This window comes from Protopterus annectens, chromosome 9.part0 (assembly GCF_019279795.1).
Source record: "Protopterus annectens isolate FY-2018-M chromosome 9.part0, PAN1.0, whole genome shotgun sequence".
In the NCBI taxonomy this organism is placed as follows: domain Eukaryota; kingdom Metazoa; phylum Chordata; order Ceratodontiformes; family Protopteridae; genus Protopterus; species Protopterus annectens.
The window spans coordinates 1,631,935,472-1,631,962,892 of record NC_056743.1 but is presented as its reverse complement, the minus strand read 5'-3'; positions in this window follow the sequence as shown (position 1 = coordinate 1,631,962,892).

Here is a 27,421-nt window from a genome sequence, read left to right as displayed (position 1 = left end):
TAAAGAAACTGAGAAAGTTGATAGAATAACAGTTTGTACATTGGCATTAATTTCCTGAAGAGTATGAAGTCTGAAACTCAACTGTCTTTCATTATGTTCTGACTTCAGTCTTTAATGACTAGCTACTGATTTGCCAAAAAACAACAGTGCATTACAGAGGTCCGTACATATTTACAGTAACAAACCTTCACATTTGTTTACTGTACCACTGCATACCTGTAGTTAATTCATGTACAAAATAATAATCCTTGTATGAATGCATACAGGAAATAGTCAAATGTGAATGGGAACACCCCTCACCGTGGATTATGTATTGTAACCACCCCCACCCATATTATGTATTGCCAACATAAAAAGCTGCTGACAGGTGCCGAAAGACCTGTGTCTGTAAACACAGGTAAACCTCTATAAAATGGACAAATTCTGTCCATGTGCTTCGTCTGACATTTGAACTCGATGAGGGCAGTTCCATTCACCAGCCGGACAAGCCTACACCCAGATCACCACATGAACACCCTGACAATCAAAGACTTGTATGTGCCGGGACTATAAGCCTTGGAGTTCTGCATATCCTTGGAGTGATTAAATATGCAGCTTGGGTCCAGAGCAGTAGGGAATAGGGAATGTGTAATATGTAGTACCACATTTTTCCCAGCAGGAGAATGGATGCCTGTGTTGTAAGTGAAGTGGTGAGGCGTATGTTAATGTAGCTATGTACTATGGGTATGCATATAAATGAGTCAGAACACCAATAGTATAGTAGTTACAGCATCCGGCCAACGTGAATGCAGTCCCGGGTCAACTACGACTACAGCACATATGAGTTAATGAATGCGTGTGTGCTGTAAAGACATTTAAATATGTAAAGGTGAACGTGTGTTTCGCATATGTCCATTAACCGGATTACAGATATTGTACTGGTACCGTCACAATTAAGAAAGCCCACGTAAGCACAAAGACTTAGTAAACATATGTAACCACAATAAGGATATGCAAGTGCGCCTGCGCATGTGTAATCCGCTCACAGCATATCAAATGAATGCTGTTTTCTACACGTTTATTTATATATCTATATATGGATATATATATTTGTGTATAGATATAAATCCACAGACTTGAACTAAATAAATATATGAAATAAAGAATGTACAGACATATATATATATATATATATATATATATATATATATATACACACACACACACACACACACACACACACACAATTACATTAATCGATATATACATAACTAACATATAAACATTTGTTCTTGTAGATATAACACATGTACATAAATAGGTTACGTCATAGCTATTATGGATAGACATACAGACATGCAAGAAAGGTAAATACACTGCTGCTTTCCAAACCATCGCCCAGAAAGTACCAGTGTGCCAAATCTGCAAGTTCTACTCTTTAAACATGGATATAGGTGTCCTTTGCAGGACTCCAAAAAGTGGTCCACTACAGGCACCGTCCTGTAATGATCAATGCAAAGAAAGTCACATCTGCAGCTACAATATAGCTGTACATGCAACAGTAGCTTGTGCAAGGGTAGTAACACATGGGTTGACAGAATGTATGATATATGTCCCGATACACTGGGGGTGGATAGTGCTTAGAAGTGTCTTCATACTTTATTATCACTCACATTAAATATGTCTTATGACTACTGTGGAGGGGTGTCAGGTATGGGCATCATGGGTATGCAATAATGGGCCTAGGTTCACAGGTGTTGGTTGGCACAGATTTATTAGGTCCGCCCCATGGGAGTGATTAATATTCCTATGTGGGTATAGCACACGCCTATACCTTCCAAAAATGAAGAACCCATCTACTGGATATTGTGTAAACCATTGGGGGAAGATGTAGGGACTTATATCAGTGTCATGTAAGCAATTATCATGGAAGTACATGCATACAAATAAGATGGTAACCATACTTCTCAACCTTTCAGAATAAGACATCTGGACAAAGGCATATTTAAATAAGTACAAATAGGGACTATTTTAAATATTCCTCTGACAAAGTTAGAACGTTGATAGAATAATGGATAATTCATTAGTATGAATGTTTTGAGGGTTATTAGTTATAAACTACTAATGTCTGTCATTATTATCTAACCTCACAGTCCTTAATGACCTGCCACTAATTTACCAGAAAGGCACAATAATAACAAAAAAGGAACAACATTATAAGTCTAAGTTCGGGACATTTACCCAAAATGTGTACAGTTGAGAGATATGAAGGTAACCCTGTCTTAAATAAATGTACAGAACTAGTGATATCACATGGACAGGTGTGAAGAAAGACGTGATGACAAATGACAAAACATGTATAAGTCAAAAGCATGTACCTCGGTAAATGTGAATGAATACTTATACCCTGTGATAGTCAATGTGGAAGGTTAATAGTGTCCCTCAGGGTGTTATGCAGTGTCCCCGATACAGTGTTCAGTCTCCCACACTCGCATGTGAGTTCTGCTACTGACGGAAAGCGCAAATACCAGCGAACACATAAGGTAGATTATAGCATAATATGTTTTGATTAGCACCTGTTGGCTTTTGTGAGGAACACAACACTCTTGGCGGGTGTGTCCTGCAAAAGGAATGTAATGGCATCTGGCCTGTGATTTCTTCTTGTGTGTAGTGGTGTAATAAAATGAAATATCTTGTATCAGAAACAGTTATATGTTATAGGAAACAGTATTATCGACTATACTACTACAAGAAAAATCTGAAGGTATGAAAAGCACTGAAGTAGTCAGTTTAGTATTGACCACAGGTATGTGTTGACATGTCAAATGTCACAGCTGTATATATAGTACCTATAGGGCTGTCACCATTACAAATGATGAAAGTGGGAGCTGCTTTGTAGAAATGTCAGACGTAGCAGGTCAAAACATACCTACAGCCATGCATACTCCACAAATAGACATATTAGCACACAGCAAAGCTTAGGCCAGGGGTCATGGAGTAGAGCAAGGCAAGATGTCTGCCGAGCTATTCAGCAATATCCTGTAGGGGTGTGTAAGACAGCCCCTAAACCGAACGTTGCACGGACAATGTTAGAATATGCAAATTACCCCATTTGTAGGTGAAAGCTATGCAAATGATGTAAATCTGTGATACATTAAACTGTCCGTGCAAGAGTAGAGTTATGTGCAGAAATGTACTCGGATGTTAACTGAGTTACTTTCTGCAAGTAGCTAAACGGAGCAATGTCAGCTGCAAATAAAGGATGAATTCAGTTGAAGAAGCATGCCAATGGCCAAATATAAAGCCAGTGGCATATTTTTCCATTCGAAATTAATAAAATTCTATTTGTCCTCCCCCGATCTCCGGTGTGTAAGCATAGCGCAGCGGCGCAAAAATGTGCTGTGCTTTTAAAACAAGAGAAATATTTAAAATACACATATAAATTGTAATTTTAGTTAACAGTTAGTTCGCCATGCAGGTGAATGGCAAGCTGAAGACAAGATGGCTACTGTGTACTGGTTGCTATGCGTGGAAGCGCTCTGTCAGAGATGTAACCAAGCATTAGTAGGCAATCCGATGCAATTGAGGCTGAGGATAGTGAATCACAATTTGTCATGCCATATGGGCCAAGCCACTACAGTGGAAGAGTAGGTTAAGGGGACTATCAGAGTAGAAGATAGGTGACATTATGAGTGTGTATGTATAAAACACTGTAATCCTATCGGAGCAATGTGTCACATGTTTGCTGTCAGTTACTCATCAGTGGAAGAGGCGTGTTATGATTTATCCTAGGTACAGTCGGGAAACTAATGGTGTACGCCATGGATATCACTGAAGTTTCTTGCAAACTTGCTGACAGTGTGTTCGCGCCTGTAAGCCCGAGTAAGCATGTGTGCACGTGTGTCAGCCGTGTGCGCTCGTTGAAGAACGAGTAAGCTAGTGTAAGAATGTTGAAGCCCGTGTAATGTCGTGTAAGCCAGTGTATGCGTTTGTAAGCATGTATAAATCTGTACTACACACATCACACACGTACTGCACACTCTGAAACACATGCTGCCAATACTACACACGTCAGTCAAATGGCACATGGATGCATAATAAATCTTCAGAATCAACAGTGCTGTAAACTATACTACATTGATGGTCATAGCTGCTATGCATCATGCCTGCTTACATACACCTAGAAGGATATCACACTTTGTGTTAAAAACATTTTAACATTAGTACACTGCTATAACGCCACCCTGTGCATCAGCACCATGTTAGTCTGTTCCTGCATCAATGTTACACATTACAGGTGGTGGCACAGGTGTCATCATATGCACAGGGTATGGTGTTTCTTTTCCAGAGCCTGTCATTGAGCCATCCAATCAACATGTAAGTATGTTTGTGTGTGAGGGACAACAGTGTTTGCATGGCCCAATGTTGATACAATGTGTATGTATGTGTTAGCTCTAGCTGTTTGTTTCATGTGTGTGTGTCTGCATGTACACAGTTTCAGCATGTGTCAGCCATATACAGGAGGTTGTGGGACAGTCATAGACCGTACCTGCCAGGTTGTACAGATCGCCATTACTGGCCATGGACACCCCTCCATGCATTCAACAATATTCCAGTCCTGCACCTGTCATTGTATACACATACATTCTTGGGATCTGTATCACAACCTGTGGATAAATGGGAGTCAGTAATGTTAACCTGATTTGCATAGTAGTGTCAGGTAATACATAGTTATATGAGCCATACTCATCCTCTAAAGTAATAACCACTGCTGACTGTTGCTGAGATGTGCACACGACCATTTAAAGGTGCTGTACTATCATTGTTGTCAATGTCCCTTGTAATACCCAGCAACAAAAGAACTGGTCACTACACAACTATAACCCAGGATCACTACAGCACACAGTATGTGCACTATCACAGAGCCATAGCAGATTTACATACATCAAAGGTGTTCACGTACAGATAATGCAGCACATTCAATAGTGCTAATATCCACATACATATCAATATCTATCTACATTACATATATATAAATAGATACACACACACACACACACACACACACACACACACACACACACACACACACACACACACACTTGGGAGGGTTGGGATCAGAACACAGACCAAACTACCTTAACACACTAAAGCATTATGCATGTACAGAACGCGCTACCATGATTACTAGATCACAGCATTCACACAGGCATACATCTAGCTTGCTGGCATCAGCATCAAAGGCAAAGACGCCGTACGGATTCTACGGAGAGTGAATAGTGTAAAAGCAATGTACTGTTGTCATGCAGTGGGAAACTCTGACACACACATACATATGGCAGGATTGGGATTAGAACACAGACCTAACTACCTTATCACACTACAGCATTATGCATTTACAGAACGCACTACCGAGATTACTGAACACAGGACTCCCAAAGGCATACTTCTAGGTGGGTGACATCATCCGCAAAGGCAAAGACGCCGATAGGGAATATATGTGGTGTGAGGCGTTTAAAAACATTACCGTGTCCCCAGGCAGCTGGAAACACACACACACACACACACACACACACACACACACAGGTACGCACTTGGCATGGCTGGGAGTCGAACAAACACCTAACTACCTTATCACACTACAGCATTACGTATTTACAGAACACGCTACTGAGATTACTGAACACAGCACTCCCAGAGGCATACTTCTAGGTGGGTGACATCTTCCGCAAAGGCAAGGACGCCGATAGGGAATGTATAGAGAGTGAGCAGTCTGAAAGCATATTACTGTCCCAAGGTAGACGTAGACAAACACATGGCAGTGGTGTGATTGGGGCAACTAAATATCTACGGAGCACTACAACAACACTACATAGATACGGGACGCGCCACAGACAGTACACCCTGCAAGACAGTCAGCCAGTTTGTTCAATGTAGGCATCCATCATGACGTTGAAAATGGACATCTGTTGCCTGGATGTCCACCATCGCTATACAGGATGTCAATGGCCATGCCCATACAGAGGCACATCACTGACACAAGGTGTCACTGGCCATGCCCACACGCTTAGTATCGCACGTCCGTTTGGAATGTACTGTGTGTCCATCTACACAACGGCGTACTGGTCATGCTCACACACTTAGCAGTTGCAAAGGGCCGTCTTGCATGCACACGGATACTAAACATGGAAGGGCACAGTATGGTATTACTGTCCCCACGTACATGACGGCCACTCACATGTATTGACCAGTACACACTCAGGAGCCATCATAGATGTCTCAGGTGCAGATCACAGAGGTACACACCGCAGTCTACAATGTAGCCCTCAGGCATCACCATGTTGTTGGACCAGCAATACATCAACACAACACTGTGTGACTCATGACCAGTGGATTGTACATAGGTGTACAGCAACTGTGCAGACTACACATGTACTGACAGGGTTCCATTATGTGTTATGCATTGCAATGATACCACTGTACATAACCAGGTCGGCTCTACACATAACAAGGGCCCTGGGTATTAAACAGCTGTGACAGATGACTGTCGCTGTACACCAACGAACACACATGTTTGGATATGTCATACATGTAATTGCAGTGGATATGTGCATGGACCACACACACAACACATATGTACATAGCATAGCCTTTACTGTCCTCCATGCAGACAAGTGGCTACAGCAATCATACGCACGCAAATGGAAGGTGGGTCCATGGCTGTTGAATGCCAACAGTACATGAGGTAGCAGTGTTGACTGAGGACACATTCCCTCTGTACTAGTTACCCATGACACCCATCATATCATACAACAGTCCATGTGTTATGTATGTCAACACACATGTCCACCGATTGCAATGCATACAAACATGGCTACATGACAGGCATGTAGGACCAACACACATGTACAAACTGTAGTGTGCATGCAGCTGCCATGCATGTGCAGTAGCTGATGTAAGTAACTCATCTGTGCCTAACTACAACATGCAGTTGCAATGCAGCCCCATCATTGACACCTGTATATGGTGACATACTGACAGTACGGTAGGATGTACATCAGGTATGGATGGATGTGTGTACGTAAAGTGGTGATCCACCTGTGTAGATGGATGTTCGCTGGGTACGGCTCACAGGTGTGTCACATGCCATCGTACCATTACATGTGCAAACAGTACGCTATGTTACTGTTACTTGATGGTGAAGACATAAAACCTACACAGCGGTCAGGTGTTACCGACTGTACGTCACTCGACACCTGTAACACTTACATTGTCTCATGTGCATATAGCAGCACAATTGCCGGACATAGCGTTGGTACACATAATGCGGCCAATACTGCTGCATGTCTGTCAGACGTATCATCATAGAGCAGATGTATCATTCACAGTGCTGCCATGTGTGTTTGCATGTGTGACCATATATGCCACATATGGTGGGGAATACATCCCAATTGTGACACACCCCTGTACACTGTTGTAGACATCTGTACATACTGCAGTGTGGAAAGCATGACATAGGCAGGTGTGGTGTGTGTATCACACACATCAGCTATCCATATGTGTATGACAGTTGTGGTCTCCACAGTGTGTGTGTGTGTGTGTGTGTGTGTGTGTGTGTGTGTGTGTGTGTGTGTGTGTGTGTGTGTGTGTGTGTGTGTGTGTGTGTATGTATGGCTGTCTGGTGCATGGAGTGAGGATGTATGCTACCATACAGAACACACAGGATCCCAACCCCTCATGGTGAAGCAGTCTGCTACCCTGTTGATGCCATCGGTCTCAGCCGTACTGGCTACCTGTACATATCCCTTCTCTGTGTCGCATTGTGTGGGTGCACAGTACTGTGAGGGTGATGACCACATAGGCAAGTGTCCTCACCTCAATACTATGGGGTGTGTGTTATAGTGTTGTCGACCCCGTGAATGTGGGCATGTTCCTGTACTGTGACAGGGTATTACTGCTACACAGTGAGGCCTCATGCTATCAAGTGGCCTCTAACATTATCATTGTCCAGACCACTGTGTACAACCCCTGCACCATGTCAACATACCTGTGATGTGACCTGGTATGGATGTCACGTCGCTAACCACTGTAGCCTATTAAACTGCACACAGGCTGCTGGATCAGTATATGTGTGGACATCTGTGGTATGTTAGACTTTCCAGCTGACCGGTTGAGGCTACGTATAGAATACTGAGATTGCCATACGTGTCTGTGAGTACTCCACAGTTACACATGGGAGACTGCAAACACTGCTACCTGTAGGCACATGCAAGTAGACCATAAAGAGGGAACCTGGGCATCATTACCAACATGCTGTTACTGTTGTTACCGAGACACATACTGTGAACATATAACAATGCATACTACACCTGTACTACATGGTTGTGCACATATAACAATGCATGCTACACCTGTACTACATGGTATGTCTGGTGCATGTCAACAGTACACAACTAATGTAATATACACATCTCACTATTCTGTTCACCCTGTGCATCAGACCATTTGAGCATGTCCCTGCACCGATGGTGTGGATGACAGGGATGTGGCACAGGCTTCATCATATGCACAGAGTGATAATGTGTGCCAAGGGGCATAGGCTGCACCAATGGGTGACATCATGTGTGTGGATAAGGGCCAGTGATATGACTGGACATGTCTGTTCAGTACGCATGTGGGTGTTGTGGTGCCCTACAGATGTGTTTGCTGTGTGCGTGTATGTGTGCACACAATTCTGCCTTTTGTGAGGCTTACACAAGGGTATTATTGACAGCTCCAGATTGTACAGACCAGGTTGTACAGCTCACTGTGTCCAGCCATGGCCACGTGACCTGTGCCTGCCAGGGGTTGCACGGGCACTACCAGGTGGAGGTACAGAGTGGCTAGTCTCCGACGATACATGTCCACTGGAACCATGTCCCCACTGGGAATGTCCAGGGCCATGTCCATGTGGCCTGCTGTGTCCTGGTGTGCACAGCGCAGCACCAGCTGCACTGCTACTGCTACTGGCATGATGGGAGCGGACATGTGAGGTGGCACGCTCACGTCGACCTGCACTAGGTGGTGTAGCTGGCCTACATCCATGTGGCCTATGCCTCACTCCTACCAGATGTTCCAGCACAGACAGCTCACGCTCATGGATTACCATGCCACGGTCAAGGATTCCGACCATGTCACCCAATCGCCTGTCCAGAACATCAACAATCTGCTGTTGAGCATTTGCCAATGCCTGGATGTTGTCATTTAGGGTACGGATAGCAGCCCTCTGCAGCCTCTGCCCTTCTCTGTTCTGCCGTTCAGCAATTGCCTGTGCCACCATTACAGTCTGGAACATGTGTCTGGTGATATCAGCTGCTGCGCTCTATCCTGCAGGTGCATGTCTGCCAGAGGTCCTCCTACAAGCAGCACTGGCCACATGCCTGTGTGGCACATCTGTAGACATTACACTGACACCATGGTGTGGAGACACACCTTCTGTAGCCACCACACGTTCCTGTTCCATGCTAACAGACACTGACTGTCCGTCCTCTATGGCCACTGGTGATGCGGTATGTGTTGGCAGCAGAAATGTGTGCGGGGAAGAGGGGGACATAGCTGGGATGGCAACCATTGGCACAGATTCAGCCCCTGACAACCCTGCCTGTACCTCATGCATATGTTCATCACTGCTAGTATCTGTGGGGACACTAAAATCAGATGGACCGCAGGAGGGTAACGCACCTACTTCACCTGTGAATGCAAAGAAAGACTCTAAATTACAATAGACACACACACACAGACACACACACACACAGACACACACACAGACACACACACACAGACACACACACACACACACACACACACACACACACCATGCATGTGATTTGACAGACGGCATGCAGCATGCCTGTGATACAGCAGACGGCATGCAGCTTGGACATTAATAGTGTTAGTAAGCATACCCCCTGGGTTGCACAATACAGCAAGGAGGTGTCATATCAGTAGCCATGCAGTTCACACAGTCATGGTAGTATGCATGCATCCCCGTGATACAACATGTGGACCAGAACAGGATAACAGTACACATGGCTGACGTGACCTTGACATGTAATCTGCTGATGTGTGCATTAACATGCATGCATGTCTGACACTGTGGTGTCCTGACATGTACAGCATCATAATAGCCATCACATTGCGGTGTTGTCTGTATGCCCTACAGATAGAATGCATGTTTAGCAAATGTGCATGTGAATGGAAGGGTAGTGTGAGCCGTCTACATTGCTCTACAGTGTGAAGTACAGACACTGTGCCATTGCATGGCATCATGAGGCATCTATATTGCTATACAGTGCATAATATGTACACATTGCATAGCCATAACTACATGCATACCCATGACATAACTGTGGATTGTGACCCATGATGCTGAGGTGTATACACACCAAACCATGCTGTGTCATGTGACAGGTTACTGGAGGACCTACAGATGACACCCCTGCACAACAACTACAGAGTCTTAGCTGCCTGGCAACCATGTCCACACATAGCGGACTTGTCAATTCACCATGTCCAACATGACATTGCTGTACCACACACATGGGGTGCACAGCTAACGGTGATGTCCTACAGCAGCAAGGGAAATGTACAGTATCTGTGGCCTGATATGGTGTCAATGTCTGTGGAAGCTGTAGAGGTGACTACTGTCCTGCTATGACACAGGCGTGATGTTCAACACATCTTATATGGCAGACATCAGTGACACCTCCACTGGCTGTGCACAGGCTTTTAGGATGTCCAGTGTACCACATCAACTGTATAATTGGTCAACTAAGGCTATAATTGGACCATGTGTGGACAATGTGAAACAGGGTGTATACACATCACATCTACTGTGTGGCTACGTATCTCTGGCCATCCCCCATGGCCATGTGTGCACATGTGTTGGACAAATCTGTGTGATGGCCATCTATCACACGTCTGTGTTGTCCCATATGACATACACCCATAGATGCCAGATATGTCACCATCCACAGGGCTATGCAGACAACAGGTTGTATGTGGGGTATGGGTCATGGGATAGTGTGACATTATTTCAGCCAATACACTATGTGTCTGGGACATGTCAGATGGCACATCACAATGTGTGCACCCATTGCAGGGGCATATAACACAATGGTGACTCCTGTGGGCTGCCCATATCACAGCTCACTGTGTGGTACTGTTTGCGTACCACACGTGTTGTTCCAATGTATAGTACATATGCCTCCATTGTAGAACACCTCCACTGTTGTATGCACAGGTGACAACACACATATAGCGATGGCAAATACTCTGGTTTCATGTCGCTGTATCATTTTGTTTGTATATATTGCACATGGGTGGCCTGTGTGAATGATGGGTGACGTGACCTGTATATCGTGAATGAAACGAACATCAAGTGTACAAGTGTTAACTGGCCTCATGGTGAATAGATCTATGCTTTTACATGCCTGATACTGATGACAGTCTCACCTGCAACAGACTCATGTCTGTGCAGCACACCAGAGGTACCTGTATAGGGGTGACACAGCAGTATGAACATTATCCATGACTGTTGGACAGCCACAGGGTGCACTGTGCATGTTAACACATTCACCTGTACAATAGCATATAGTATGTACATGTGTGCATACACAGGGTAGCATACTGTAGTATGCAGCATGTGTGTCCACATACCATGCATATGTTGTTACATTACATAATGTACAGTGACACATGCATGTAAATGGGATATAGTAGCCATATGTGCAGTACTGACTTACCAGGAAACTCCAGGATCATTGGTTGGGAGACACCCACCTCCACGATGGCAGCTAGTGTTTGTAGATGCTGTTCTAAGGGTGTCCCCAGACTGGCCAGTAACTCCTCAGTGTGTGTGAGTGGGGGCTGGGTTGGTGGCCCACCACCTGTTCCACCTTGTTCCCTGGTGATTGCAGTGGCACGCTGTTTTGCATGTCGTATCAGGTCTGTGCAGTGTCTGCGCACCTGATGGTAGGTGCGGTTATGGCCACCCACATCGTTCACCCTCCTGCGAAGATCCTGCCACAGGTCGTCCCACTTCTGGGCATGCTGTGGCACACGGCTGAACAGCACCTCATAGTTTGCATGGAGGTACGGGATGAGGATATCATCCTCCTGGCGGCTGTACGCTGGAGGGTGTCTACGAGGCATTATCTGTAAGACATAATGATGGTGACAGATCACAGTTTCAGAGATGTACAGAGATACTGCTGCTCATACATTTCTATGACATCTAGTACATCTGCAAAGTTATCTTTGCAAATCATCATGACACTGACATGACTGACGTGTTTGTGTCACACACATGTAACACCTGTTATGCATCACCATATATGTGTGTCACCTCATTACAGTGTTCATACTACATGTGAAGGCTGTCTTGATGTGGGCATGTCTGTTTGCCTGCACTGGTGTTCTTATCTATCTGCACATGCCTGGATGTGTCCACGGTAATGCTGTTGACCTTGATGCTGTGTATATGTCACATATAAACACAGACACAGCCTTAATGGACTTGAGCAGTGACAATGCACACATACGCATGGAAACCTGTACATGCATGTATTTTGCCATATACATCTACACAGCACTGTACAGCTGTTCAACATCCTGCCACAGATCGCCTGTGTTGCACATGTGATAGACTTGGGACAATGGCTAGTCGGACGTCATTCGCAGGGATGGTTATCAACCATAGCATGTACGGGCAAGGTTTCCTAGCTGTAACCGACAGCCATTATGCCACTGCGAGGTGCATCAGTGCCACATTACTGATCCAGACAGTTGATACTATCTCTGCCATGCGGCCATCACACCATGTATGACTGGGATGACATGTGCAGCTTTGATGGACAGGGTTGCATGTTATGGCGGGAGTATGTCACATGTATGGCACAGGGATCTGTCCAGCATGTGGCGATCCTAGTATTAGGACAGTGGCTGTCCATGACGTATGTCTTTCAGATCAGGATATGGACATGTAGCATGTCCATCATCATGGTGTAGAAATGTCTTTATGCAAGGTAGACAGCATGCTGCATAGTGGAGGTGAGGATTGTGAAGGCTGGTATCGCCCATCCACGCATGGCCATTACCCTTTAAAGGTGATATGTGATCCAATATTGGTCACCCCAGTGCTGTATATGCCTGCCCAATGATCTCCGTGCTCATGGATGGCACCCTGTCGTGACATGGGTACCTCATATGACTACCTAAGGGGCCTGGAGACGTCACCAAGTTAGGGAGGTGTACTGCACAGCACCATCCCTTACACAGTGTCCATAATGTTGACCACAGCCTAAGTGGTAGTTAATGGGTACAGGGATGTTCACCTAGCGGTGACAATGCTGATATCATCCATCAGAATGTGCACATATGTCACACACCTCACCCACACAGCCCATTCTATATGTTGTTCACAGCACTGACACAGCTATTGCTCATAGGTCATGGCCTTTCACATCCTTACATACACAGATGCCTAACATTTGCCTGTGTGGTATGGGCTACAATGAAGTTAGAGTACAACACATTAACCCTGTTCTACTGTAGCTGGCACTGGTGTGATATGCATGTGTCACTCTGGCACCTTTTGTAGTTGTGAGTCTGTCAACAGGCCACTGGTAGAACACTCCTGTGACATACAAGGGTATTTGTGATCAAACATCCGTACTGTCTTGTACATCTGTACTGCTAACATCTACATTGATAATGCTTCATGGACATGCAGACCATACTCAGCAGGGTTATAGTGCGGTGCCACCCATTATGACTGTCGTCACGACTTGTGGGTTGATATTATCCAACACCCTATCTGTATTGTATGTTCATGCTAAGCACTTGTTCAGAACTTGTGAGCATGTCATGAGCTACTGATTAATATAGCACCTATTCCACACCATTTCCCACAGGTAAACTGGCTGTCCTCAAATTTCCAGCTTGCTTACGGTACAACAGCTGCTGTACACACATAACTCACATATCCTGTGAGACATGGTTGTATATATAGGCATGTCCAACTGTCACGTACCAGTGCTATTGCCTGTCTATATGATGGATATGTCGTACATGTGGCAACAGAGCAATTGTCTCATGTACACATTCAATGCTCACCTCCCAACATATAACACTACAGCCTGTGGGGGATGCACTTATGCAGCCCTGCTGGGGGTAATGGTGTCACCAACCCTGACTGCACCTGACAGTCATGTGGGGGTGTGTAACATTCACAACACACCCCACTCATCACATAGTCTCACATGATCTCCACCACAGGCCACACATATGAGGACAACTTGTGCAGTACCTCTCCATATTCTGTGTAGGCACCAGAGGCAGCCCCCATCACGGAACACAACATCACCAACTTATAGCCCACAGACTCATGTGTGCCCATCACATAAAGCTAATAGGGTGTTATAACATACACAACACACCAGTCATAGGTGACTCTGTAGGCTGTCACACTGCAGTTCCACACAGCAGGCTACACAAGGCGATAGTCGCTTACATCTTGCTGTCGGGTTACTGGTTCTGCAACATAACCTATGCACCCATGCCACACCTCACCAGGTACGATGTGACTGTCATTCTTCATGTTAGTGTGACTGCCCTGAGATGCCACTTCACAGACTATGTGTGCAGGGACATGCAATAGCTCACCAGTCTTGTAGCCCTGAAGGTGTGGGCCAAGCCCTGGGGAGCATTATGCATTCATCCGGACCCGATACCACTGTACAACGACTGACTGTGTCACTTCAACAGTTGCCTATGCTTCTGCTGTCATTCCACAGGCATCTGGTATCTGTCCGCTTTGACTGACCTGGTCAAACACAATGCTTTGGCACAGATGACCTGCACCTGTCAGCTCTGGGAGTACAGATCACATGTAAGGCTCTTGCTGCTTCTATACTGCCTGTCTTGCACAGTTTCCAATAACAGTCACCGGCAGAACGGGAACTGGCAAGCAAGACATGGGGTCATGTGACACAATGCTTGCATCTTCCTCTGTGACGCACGCAGGCAAGGCACACCTTATAATGCACCACTTCAATATCTCTGCAGTGACTGGGACCTACTTCTAGGCTTTGCAGAGCACACCTACAATGACAGGTTATAGACAGACCATACCTTTCAGGCACATACCTGGACCGGCACACCCACAGCTGAGGTGTTCCCATATCCCACTATATTGTACTCACATTCTGGCTAGTTACTTAGCACAATGCATCAGAGGTGCTCTGTGTGCAACTAACTGTGTCCAGAACTGCTATACACATTGTAAGAAGCTACAGATTCAACAACATACCCCACGGTTACCAGACCTCATTTGTTGGTGTACTGGACAGTAGGGCTCAGACAGCTACTACTGATGTGTGACTGACACTACCCCCCACTTAACTGGGATAAGCACTCATGTACCGACTCATCCATGAGTCATAACCTCCACTCGGCTTGATCAACCCATACACACCACCTCCAAGACCAACATTAACCTTGACATGAACACTACCAACATGTGACTGGTGTTCCACACCTGGGGTTATCCCCTCATTAGTGGATTCCGAACATATGCTACCATTGTTAGCCACATCCCGGCACCACACCCTTCATGGCATACACAGTACATGAGTACTACAACACCTACTACAGACATCTTATGACAGCAGTAGTTAATGTCATGACACCCATGCATATGGAAAATGCACATACAAATGCTGAAACATACCCCAGTGCACTTCATTAGCACGTACACGACTGCATGGATCATGCTATTCCACACAGAGCCATGATGGTACACACCAGATAACAGACGCCACTCTGGTGGTCAAGTTCCATGGACATAATGTACAACAACAGGTGGAGGCTGTTGCACAGTACTGTACAATCCCATGGGTGGGGTAGTTCACTGGTCAGCCTCAGTAGGGCCACAGGATCCCTCATCACATACTCCAAGACTAGCTACGTAAACATTACTGCGACACATTCCGGGGTGTACCACAAGGCATTATGGTGGTATGTCAGTAGTCAATGGCAATATCCACATCTGCTGTCACATACAAGAGTCACTCAGGAACATTACAGACCCAGGTGATGTTGGCAACATGCTGGTGGATGGATTCAATGCTAACATTACACCCTCTCACTCACTACAGGGCCACAATCCATGCAGGAACATTGCGGTGTCCCTGCGGTCACACCTACACAGTACTAACCTGCACTCTATATGTCCTGGGACACTGGCCCCATGTCACCTTCCAAAGTCCCAGGCTGTGATGTCCACAGACCTCTGAATGACATGTCTCCCCACTAGGCCACCATATTCAGTAATAGCCTTATATCAGACATTGTGGCCCCTGAATGGCAAACAGCAACAGTTATCACACTCCACACAGGTGGCGCCACAATGCACGAGTGGGACTATAGTTCTACACACCTGACTGGACTGTTCTGCATGGCTATGGAGCACATCATCATGGACGTCATTCACAGAGACATTGTTGGGCTCCGGTCCTTTGATGCCACCCGGGTTGGACTTGTTAAGGCCAGAGCATGGCCCCTACACCTGGTGGACTCCTTTCATACAGTTACCAGGGTAGTTGATGACGGTACGGGGGTCCACACATCCTACATTGTCCTCTCATTGCCTTTCAGCACCGTTCTCCATTCTGGTATTGACAACATACACATCCACCTGCACATCGTACCCTATGTCTCAGGATGTTATGCAACGTGGCTCATGGACAGGACACACACAATGAGGGTAGCATACCATAGTACCTACTGCATTTCAGTTACACTTGACATACCACAGTCCTCAGTCATAGGGCCCCTCATGTTCTGTATATGCTTCCCTGAGGTACAGGCTAGCACAGAGGGACTTTCTCTACCTAGCTTTACAAACCCCTCCATACAAAGCACCATGATTGATCCACCAGCTGATACTGACTCCATCCATATGGGTGTCACTGTGACAGATACCTGATATGAATATCATGGCCTCAAGCTGCATGACACAAGGTGCATGAACATCACCTTTGCATTACACCATTCACCCACTGACTATAACATAGGTGGTAGTCCCCTACATACATGTCACATTGTACATGTTCGTAGTACACACGTCTGTCGCACCCACTCCTGTGGTTACCATATTGCCACTGTGGCATGGATATCCTTCTATGTGGCTACACTTATCTGTAATGGGTGTGTAGCTGGTACATAGGCACCCATTGTTCTTCTGAACTCAAGACTTCTACACACATTCAAGGGTACACCACCCCGTTTAGGGTGTACCTTACACAACAGCTACAGCTTTACGTACCACAACATTAACACGCCATGACGTTTATTGAGCTCCGACAGTTAAAGTATGCAGCTGAACTACGGACACCACGTCTGTACACATTTGCATACTACATACTCACGGGTGACCTCTGCTGAACAGACAGGGCCCATGTCCACAACAATATTAATGGATATACTCCACATACGCAACATAAGCAAAAGCCACTGTGAGCAACATGCTCATGGATATGTGCACACATGCAACGATGAGTGGGATGTGCTTGAGGGTTACATTCCCAAACCGGACACTCACCATGCTTTGGAACATGAGTCCTATGTACATCATGCAGGGACACTCAGTAGCACTGTTCATGTGATACCTCACTTGGTGGTTGGGAGACACATATACGCCAGGGATCACTGCAGTGGCTGTATTGTGCAGAGGTGCAGGTAACACATGGCTCTGCTGTTCACAGTACACTACCCTAGAGAGGTGCCACTGGTGTGAACACTGTAGTTGTGCTTACACATAGACTTGCCAGACTGCATAGTACCCCACTATGAACCTGTGAAGCTATTACATGTCCTTTGTGCATGGTTACTTGGTAGCCCTTCCATTTAGATTAGCTATCATGCTATTACAATGTCCCGTGCCTACAAGCCATATGTATCCTGTTATTGTACATACCAATAGACGATAACTTTGGTATGCATGATATGCCTGTTATGCTGTGTAGAATATCTGACATATCTACCTACAATACTATACATTACACATATTTTACATAGTATCCCATAATGCAAAGCATACTTGCACAGCGGGACCACCTTAGACATGTCATTGTCGTTACATGCCCATACACATGCCTAGTGTGACAGTATATCAACATATACCATCCCCTGCTATGGCACGTACTTGTTGGACATACCCTACCACTGATGGCGGGTTGTATGGAATTGTTCTGTTTAAAGCCCTCATGTAGCATCCCTTGTGATGTCTGTGATGTGTACCTTGTGACCCACTGCTGGATGCACAGTTTCTACAAGCGTTAGTATGCTCAGCAAGACATCACTACATAAATACCTTTTCCCACTTTATGCATTGCAGACACTTTTAATTAATGCAAACCAGGCTATACATACACTAAATAATTAATACAAAATATGCTATACATAAACATACATACCGAGTGTTCTACATACCTTATTATCATTCTGGACTTTCGTCTCTATCTCTCTTACACTGCTTAAACAGGTATATGGTATGAGCATACGGTTTGAATGTCTGGCAAGTCATCCTTATATACGTCAATACCTGTAACATGTGGTTTCCTGCCACCAATTGGTGTTCTTGAGTGACTAATTACTTGCACATCAGCTGTGCAGCTACTCCATTCACCAATTACGCGGCAACAGTGGAGTATAATTGAATTCTCCCCTTGGGCGTTGCCCATTTGCCCTACCTTCGGGGAGACGGCCTATATTGTGTTTTGTTGTGTGTAATTGCAACTGCTATGTGTAGAGACAAGTATACTTTGGATTCATGTCCCCCGTAGATTGTGTGTGACAGCTAGAGTATGTGGTTCAATGTGTGGGTGTACCTGTCATCCCAACCGTCTGATAACGGACTATTGCAACCAAAACCTGTAACATCGCCGTTTGTTCCATTATACAATGGCTGCAGTTTTGCATGGTGCCTTTAATTGTGTCTCTCACAAGGTATGTTGACGGTTCTGCAGATTTAATTGACTGACTGGATGTTTGTGCTGTAATTACAGTCTTATTGCTATAGTTTCTAGTGTGGGGGATGTCGGTGAGTGTACGTAGCATATACAGGTTTGTGGGGCTTGCATTTCTACATATTCCATATATATTTGTGTGGGCTCCATCCCTAATTAAAGAGCTATCAGTTAGTAGACTTATGTTACGGGATTTTACATTGGGCCATTGTTAATTGGTTTCTTTATATTATGCAGGTGAGGTTGATACTTCCATACCTCCGGAATTGCAGCAATATGTTAAGGGATATGTCTAAATGACAGCTATCTTGTGTATTTCTGTCCCAGATATTTGCAGTCATTGCAGTTGTGTTGGTAACAGAACCTCTTTGCCATGGGTTCCCACCTTTTCATATGGCCATTGTTGGACACTTGCAGGACACACAGCGGTGTTTACAGGCCGACACATAGCCACGGTCAGTACACAGGATAGCACATACTTTTATCCTCAATACATACCTATTGTTGTGGGACTTTGGCTACTTATCATATTGCATGTAACATTTACGTTTCTTACATACAGGCATAACTATTTAATGCAACTATTACATAATATATGGGACATAATAATGTCCTACAATCTCGGACATTTGCCCGTTGTAATGTTTTATGTCAGGACACACCTGCCCAGGGAGGGGCTGTCCCTCCTAATGTGGGACAGGTGGTAACCATATGCCTATGGCTAGCTATACCCACACCTACCGTAATGATCTACCTCCGAGTTGGCACTAACAGACACACGATGCGGACACACACACACACACACACACACACACACACACACACACACACACACACACACACACACACACACATTACAGTCACACGGAGACGCACACGGCACCCTCAACACACACATACACAGACTACGGCACTCACAAACGCAATTGAACACAGTACCTATGTGGACCGCAACACCGGCAGCGGTAACTAAATGTCCCTGCATATCTTCATACTATTACTCGCGGTTGTACTGTTCCGGTACTGTGTTCTTTCGGTCTTTCAGCCTCTTGGTTATGCGTGTCGGTATGTTACACATTCCATAGTTGGCGGTATCCTATTTATTTGTACCTCCAAGGTGTTATGAATGTCGTTGACCTATCTATATATATTTGCAGATATCGTTGAATCCGTGTATATCAACATATATCACTCTATCGCCCTTTCTATCTGTATTATATATATGTATATATTTGTACAATTTTATATATATATATATATATATATATATATATATATATATATATATATATATATATATATATATATATATATATATATATATATATATATATACATATATCTCTGACAGGGAAAGTGACAGGCAAGCTACACCTTTCATTGTGTACTTGTCGGTGTATACTGTTTCCTGGACTCCGCACGTTTGTGTCTGTACCTGTCACATTACACTCCTGCCGTAGGTTAGGGTTACCAGCTGTCCCACTTTGCGAGGGACAGTCCCTCTTTGGGCAGTTGTGTCCTGCAAAATATTTGTAAACATGGCAAATGTCCTGAAATTTTAGGACTTACTTATTTCCTATAGTTTATGTAATAGTTGCATAAAACAGTAATTCTGTATCTGAACCACCTATATGTTATTACAAGAATAAGCTTTTATCTAGGCAAAACAGTGAAGTTCTGATTTTCGTACTGGCCGGGTGTATGTGTCGGCCTGCAGACATCTGACGTATGTCCCACATTGGTCATTTGAAGAGGTGGCAACCCTACCATAGGTATATCTTGGCTAGCAATAGTGTTAGGTGATTGTATACATGATTGAGTGTTCTACTCCTGGCAGTGGTCGTTTTACCCTTCAGAGCAGGTGCTATTAGTACAGGGGTGAATAATGCTGGTTTCACCTGTTCTGGACATCATTGACCGTGATCTGCGTGATATTCAGAGAAGCTTATCGCTGTTTCGCACATATCCGTATAGTCATATTTAAACGTCGCTTACCAGCAGTGGGCAACGCATATTCCCACTAATGTGTGCTAAACATGATCTGATGACCTGCATCCGACATGCATTACTCGTGCCTTTGGGATTACGTTACATCTCTTGCAGGACATGGGACCAGGAACATGCACAACGGTCACTGCATTTAACACTTGGACATCTGGGATTTGTACACGTGTTATGTCGTTTTGTACGTGGAGTATACTATGGCTGTTACTCCATACTGCACTCACATGGGTAACTCAGTTAGTTTACATATTGATGAGTCCAGTTAATGGCATGTCCATGTGATGTTTACTGGATGTGCTCTGGCATTGGGTATGTATATCACAGTGAGCCACACACGATACTGTGCTACACCTTCAAACGACCATAGGTGGAGCATGCTGGGGTGACGAATACCTTTCATGGGTACACCCCATGCCTTGACACAACATCCATGATTATATTATGTGGAGCCCCTCATTAACGCAGCAGGGACTCCGTGCTGAGTGTGTGCAGAACAGTGCTTACACACACATGTGCTCTCCTGATTGCCTCTGCTCCACTAAGTGACAGTTGGTTACTCAATGTTGTGGCAACAGTGGACACTGTTTGCCCCGTTTGGTGTATGGCCTCTGACAATTGGCCGTGTACCTACCGATGTACCTGGGAACCTATACACACAGCACCACCATATGCTGATAGGTGCATGTACTGTTCAGGTGTTGACATTCCGTGTTCCAATAGCTGTTGTGTGTACAATGTTTGAGGGCTGCCTATGTAGGATTCACACAGTGGGCCACCTATACATTACAATTTACAGGTGGTCGTGTTTGTGTGCCATCCATTTTACTGTGTGTGCAGGTGGAGAGGTGTGTGAGTCCGTAGAGGCCTACACTGTCAGAGTATGTGCTATACGTTCCCTCTTTGCCAAGGTGCAGGCATAGTGGGCATGCCTCCGTCTGCCTACTGGGGCTGGCACAGTGTGTTCATGGTCTGAATCCCTCTGTGCCTGTGATGGCCTTGGCAATTGCGGTAGGCTATGAGGGCCTTCACCATTTTGTCCCTGCTGCAGCTGTTTCCGCAGGATCATATTATGTAGCATGGCACATACTATGACGATGTGGGCACACATGCCTGGAGAGTACTGCAAGGCTCCACCAGATGTGTCCAAGCACCGGAACCATGATTTCAGCATCCCAAACACATGTTCTATGATGATTGTGGTTTGTGCGTGTGCCTCATTATGGCGTTCTTGCATGGGTGTGTGTGCATTTCTGATGGGAGTCATCATCCATGGCTCCAGTGCATAGCCAGCATCCCCCACACGGTGGCCATGTGGGATGTCCCCCTGACAAATACCTGATACAGCTTTGAGGCATGCCAGATATGGGAGTCATGGTAGCTTCCAGGGCTGCCAGCACACACATCCATGATAATGCCCTGGGCATTGCACACGACCTGGCAGTTGATGGAGTGAAATCCCTTACGGTTTATGTAGTGCCTACCATGCTCACCGGGTGGTGACTTGATTTGTATGTGCGTGCAGTCTATCGCACCCAGTACGTCCGGGTAGTGTGCCACACAGTGGAAGTGACGCATATTGCTGGCCAACTCCTCCTGAGTTTGGGGGAAGTATATATGCTCATTGGCATGTGGTAACATGGCATCCAGGAACTGGTGTAGTACCCTGGATGCTGATGCCTGTGAGATCCCCATTATATCTCCAGTTGGCCTTTGAAAGGTACCTGTGGCTAGTATTCGCAAGCTTACACATACCTTCGTGTCCACTGGGATGGGTTCCCCTCTGTTGTTTCTGGTTCTCAGGTGTGGCCGGCACAGCTCCACTATTTGCTGTAAGATGTCCCTGTCCATCTTGTAACACTCTACTTTCTCCAGATCATGTAGCCCCTGGTAGGTTACCCTTGGTCTGATCACTCTTCTCCTCCTCCGGGGCCTGCGGTGGTTGTCGGCATCATCCTCCACAACACCATCAGTCTCTAACACATGCTGATGAATCACAGCTATGGCAGCTCCCAACATGTACATTTTAAAAGTTCCCCATGTGTTTACACATATGGTGCAGTGTTTGGGAATACACAGGTGTGTTTAGGGTGCTTTCACACTTTATACTATTGTGCTGTGAACACCGATGATGTCATAGGGTGTGTATGTACGATCGTAGCTACAGGGTATCTTATGTGTTTTACTACGGGAACTACTATTGTGGTGCCTTTGGTGTTGAATTACATTTGGCTGCCATGAATTACCTCTTGACCTTCCCTTTACATTTCTGCATGTTCCACCTACCATTTTCTGGAATGCATCCAGCAGCCTGCTTTCATTTGTACTTTCCTAGACCTGGCTTGTCTTGCGTAATGTGTGCTATTGCCGGTCTACTGTCGGTTTGCTTTGCTCTTTTATGACAGATCTCCTGTCTTTGCAATACAATGCCTCCCCTCCTTTCTTTGCATTCCAATGCCTCCCCTATCCTGTTTTCAGGTTTCTGCGAGCAGACTTGTCAGCTGCCATCGATTGGCCGCCATGAGTTGATTGGTGTTAATTGCTCATTAGTACTCCAATTACCCTACTTCGGCATTTCCTTCTTTTCTTCCCTTGACCTTCCTGTTTGAGCTATTGTTCGCGGCGTGTGCATCCGCTTACCGGGTTTCGGGCACGTTTTCATCCCCGTACACATGCGCTTTCAGGCACCATGTGTGCCCTCAGTTAAACTATTCTATACCTTCCTCCCCACCCCTGTCCTGCAGCTTTGCTTAGCATTGGCCAGGCCAGATTTGCATTGCTCAAATGTGCTTACTGTTATGGTGGCACACCCCTCTGCTGATGTCATGTATCTCCTCTGAGCCACTCCTCGGTGTTATAGCACTGCACCGTATGGTACATCCTTCATCCGGCGGGGCGTTTGCGATTCAGTATTACCTGCCTCATTTGCATGGCATTGACTACTAATTCATAGTTACCGCACCGAACACTGTTGCAGGCCCTTAGCAACCCTTGCACCTTGGTTGTGGTGTTCCATGCCTACCATTGTGTATTATGGTGTAAACCTGATTTGTATTACATTGCGATTTTATGACATTTTTATATATTTTCTTTATGTTCCTGTTTGCGCCCACATGCCCTGCGGTTGTACTGTGCGTTACTGTGGACATGACATTAAATGTTTTTTAGGTGTTGTGCATCTTTTCTTATGCCATTGGCTGTGTATTTAGCCATTGGCATATGTTAACTTTGTAATACATGAGTCTGGTCCGCTTCCATAGCTCCGATGTTCTGTTTGGGAAAATGTAAACCGTGTTTTTTGGTTTACATTTCCGTGGGCTTATGCTACACCTGCACCACTTCATGAAACGCTGTCTGCCTTCATTTGCATGGTGCGACACTGCGCATGGGGGGATTAGCATATCTATGCCGAGGGCTGCGCAGTTCTGGCATATGCCAGTAGTGCATGTGGAATTGGATCGTACCTGAATCGCTTGACGGCCATATTTGGCATTATTCCGCGAACCCAATGCCTGCGCCTGGCGCAAGCTTCATGAATCCCGGGGAATGTCTATATCACTTACCTGTATGGCCTAAAAAACACATGCAGAGTGGCAAAATAAACACTATATAAATAGTATAAATTCCTACACTATATAAATAACTATAGAAATAAAAACTACAACATCTCATAGTGATACTACAAGATAAACAGAATAAACTGTAGCATTTACACATTTGATGATACACTATTACATATTATACATTTTAGATGTTATAAAATTCGATATTATGAGTTTTAGATGTTCTGAATTTTAGACGTTATGGTCTCGATGTTATGAATTTAGATGTTATGGGTTTTAGATGTTTGAAGTGTAACTATATATATATATATATATATATATATATATATATATATATATATATATATATTTATATATTTATATGGATCCCTATCAGATGATTGAATTTCCAAAAATTTGAAAATCTTATGGTCAGGACCATTTTTTCGAATTTTTGGAAATTTGAACATTAAAAAAAAAATCAAAGCGAATATAAAACAGCTAAGGAAATTAATACTCTGAGGTGAGAATGAATCAGTAAAATATAACAAACACCCATAATCTCAAGTAAAACATGAACCAAATAAACGTACAACTTGTGTAAAATAAAACAGTAGTGTTTAATAAAATGAGAGAGTAAATGCTTTCAAAAAGGCTTCATCAGACAATAAACTTCAAAGAAACAAAGTGTATAAATAAATCAATTAAAAACATCCAATGAGAGCATGGTAATTAATCAAGCATTCTTACATCAGTTCCTGTTTATACGTTCTCTAGCAGATCTCTAAAAAATCTAGTAGCACATCAAATAACAAAATATAATAATTAAAAAATATTGTAGAAATCAAACAATCAAAACTTGAAACTACCTCTCCTCAGCACTGACCTCAACAATGTCTTCTCATTTAATCCCTTGCCTTGATTGGCTCTAAATTTAATTATCCACCTAAGTTCTCTGTTCTCAATTAATCACCTTATGTAAACTTGCCTGATGCCTAATGAAATTTTAACAATAACTATAAAGGTAAACATATGCTGAACATTATTATTCATAATATGCTTAGAGAGTGCATTAGTGGTAGATCGTAAATGTATATTATGTAAGTGTTCCCTAATGTGATCTTTAAGCATCTGATCAGTGTTGCCTACATAGAATGATCAGCAGACACTACAGTGGGCAAGATAAACAACATGTCATGAAGCACAATCAGCATTAATATTAAAAGTAAACTTAACACCAGTGGCAGAGTATATAAAAAAGTCAGAATTGTGTATATATTGGCAGTAACTACAACTCGTACAAGCCCTAGTCTTTTTCTCAACATAACCCATTTCATAATCAATGCAATCCTTAGGGTAACATAAAAATCTTTTCAAAGATTTTTTGTTTTTATAAATAAATGTGGGATATTCTCCTACAACTGCTTTAAGACAATGTTTCAAACCAGCAATAAGAACAGCAGCTGGTACAACAGCAATCCGCAGCACCTGTCAGGGTTGCGGATAGGACATTGGAGGCTCCGACCATTACAACAGCTTCTACTGAGTCAAACAAATCATCTGAAATAAGAACGGCATCATGGAACAACAGTTTCCCTATGTTGGCGATTCCGACACAAGGAGATGTAGTATCTATCAGTCAGGAAGCTCCTCTATTGTTAGGAGCTAGGCCCAAAGAAGCTCAGGGTTTTCAGAGTATAAATTTTCCAATGCTACCAGCTCCAGTGAAGAAAAAGAACTCTTGGAAACAAAGCTTCTCTTTACAACAGGGACCAAAGAGATGCAGAGTTTCTCAGTGACTCAGGGTATTGTAGATAGTTCTAACATTGTTTATAATTTCTCTAATGTGGAGTTGCCGGATGTGCAATACTCATTGTTAAACAAGGGCTTGACATTTGTTCCTGACAATATGTCTGAATATAGTCAGGTCATTATAGATGTCATGACTTTTGCTAGAAATGTTTCATTGAAAAACATGTTTCATGATAGGGTATGTGAAGCTGCTATAGAGTTAAAAAAAACGAGTGATTTTTTTACCAAATAACAACCCTACTGTTACTACTTTTGTTAGGATGTGCCAGACTGAAATTGAACATTACGTGCGAGATAAATATAGATGCAGATATCCTAATTTGACACAAGAACAACGCACTGCTCTGGAGCAGTTGCAGCATTACGATCGGATAGTAATAAAGTCAGCTGATAAGGGGGGGCATTGTTGTTTTAAACAAGAATGATTATTGTGATAAACTTCATTCATTGTTGCAGGATACATCTACTTTTGTACCTCTGTCTCCTGTGATGGTACATACTTTAAAGGGTAAAATTAAGACCCGGTTAATGAATGTGGAGACGAGTGGTTTCTTAACGTAATCTCAGTATGAATTTCTCCTTACTGGTCATCCAAGGATTCCCGAATTCAATGGATTACCTAAATTGCATAAGGATGGCTCTAACCCTCCCCTGCGACCCATTGTCTCGGGAGGGGTTGGGCCACAGAAAATGCATCTTTTTGGGTTGAATGTGCTTTAAGACCAGTGGTTGAGTTATATCTCTGGATGTTAAGAGACACTGCACATTTTTTAACCAGTTTGCATTGTTACATGGAGGGTTTTAATTGTTCAGATTACATGTTTGTCACTTTGGATGTGAGAAATGTGTTTACTGTCATTGACAATGGCTATGGGTTGAACGCTATAGAATATGTTTTGGCAAATAAGGCACAGCTGGATGATGTCAGCAATGAAAGGATTTTCAGATTGTTGGCTTTAATACTTGAGCACAATATTTTTATGTGCCAGGGGACTCATTATAGACAGGCACAGGGTGTTG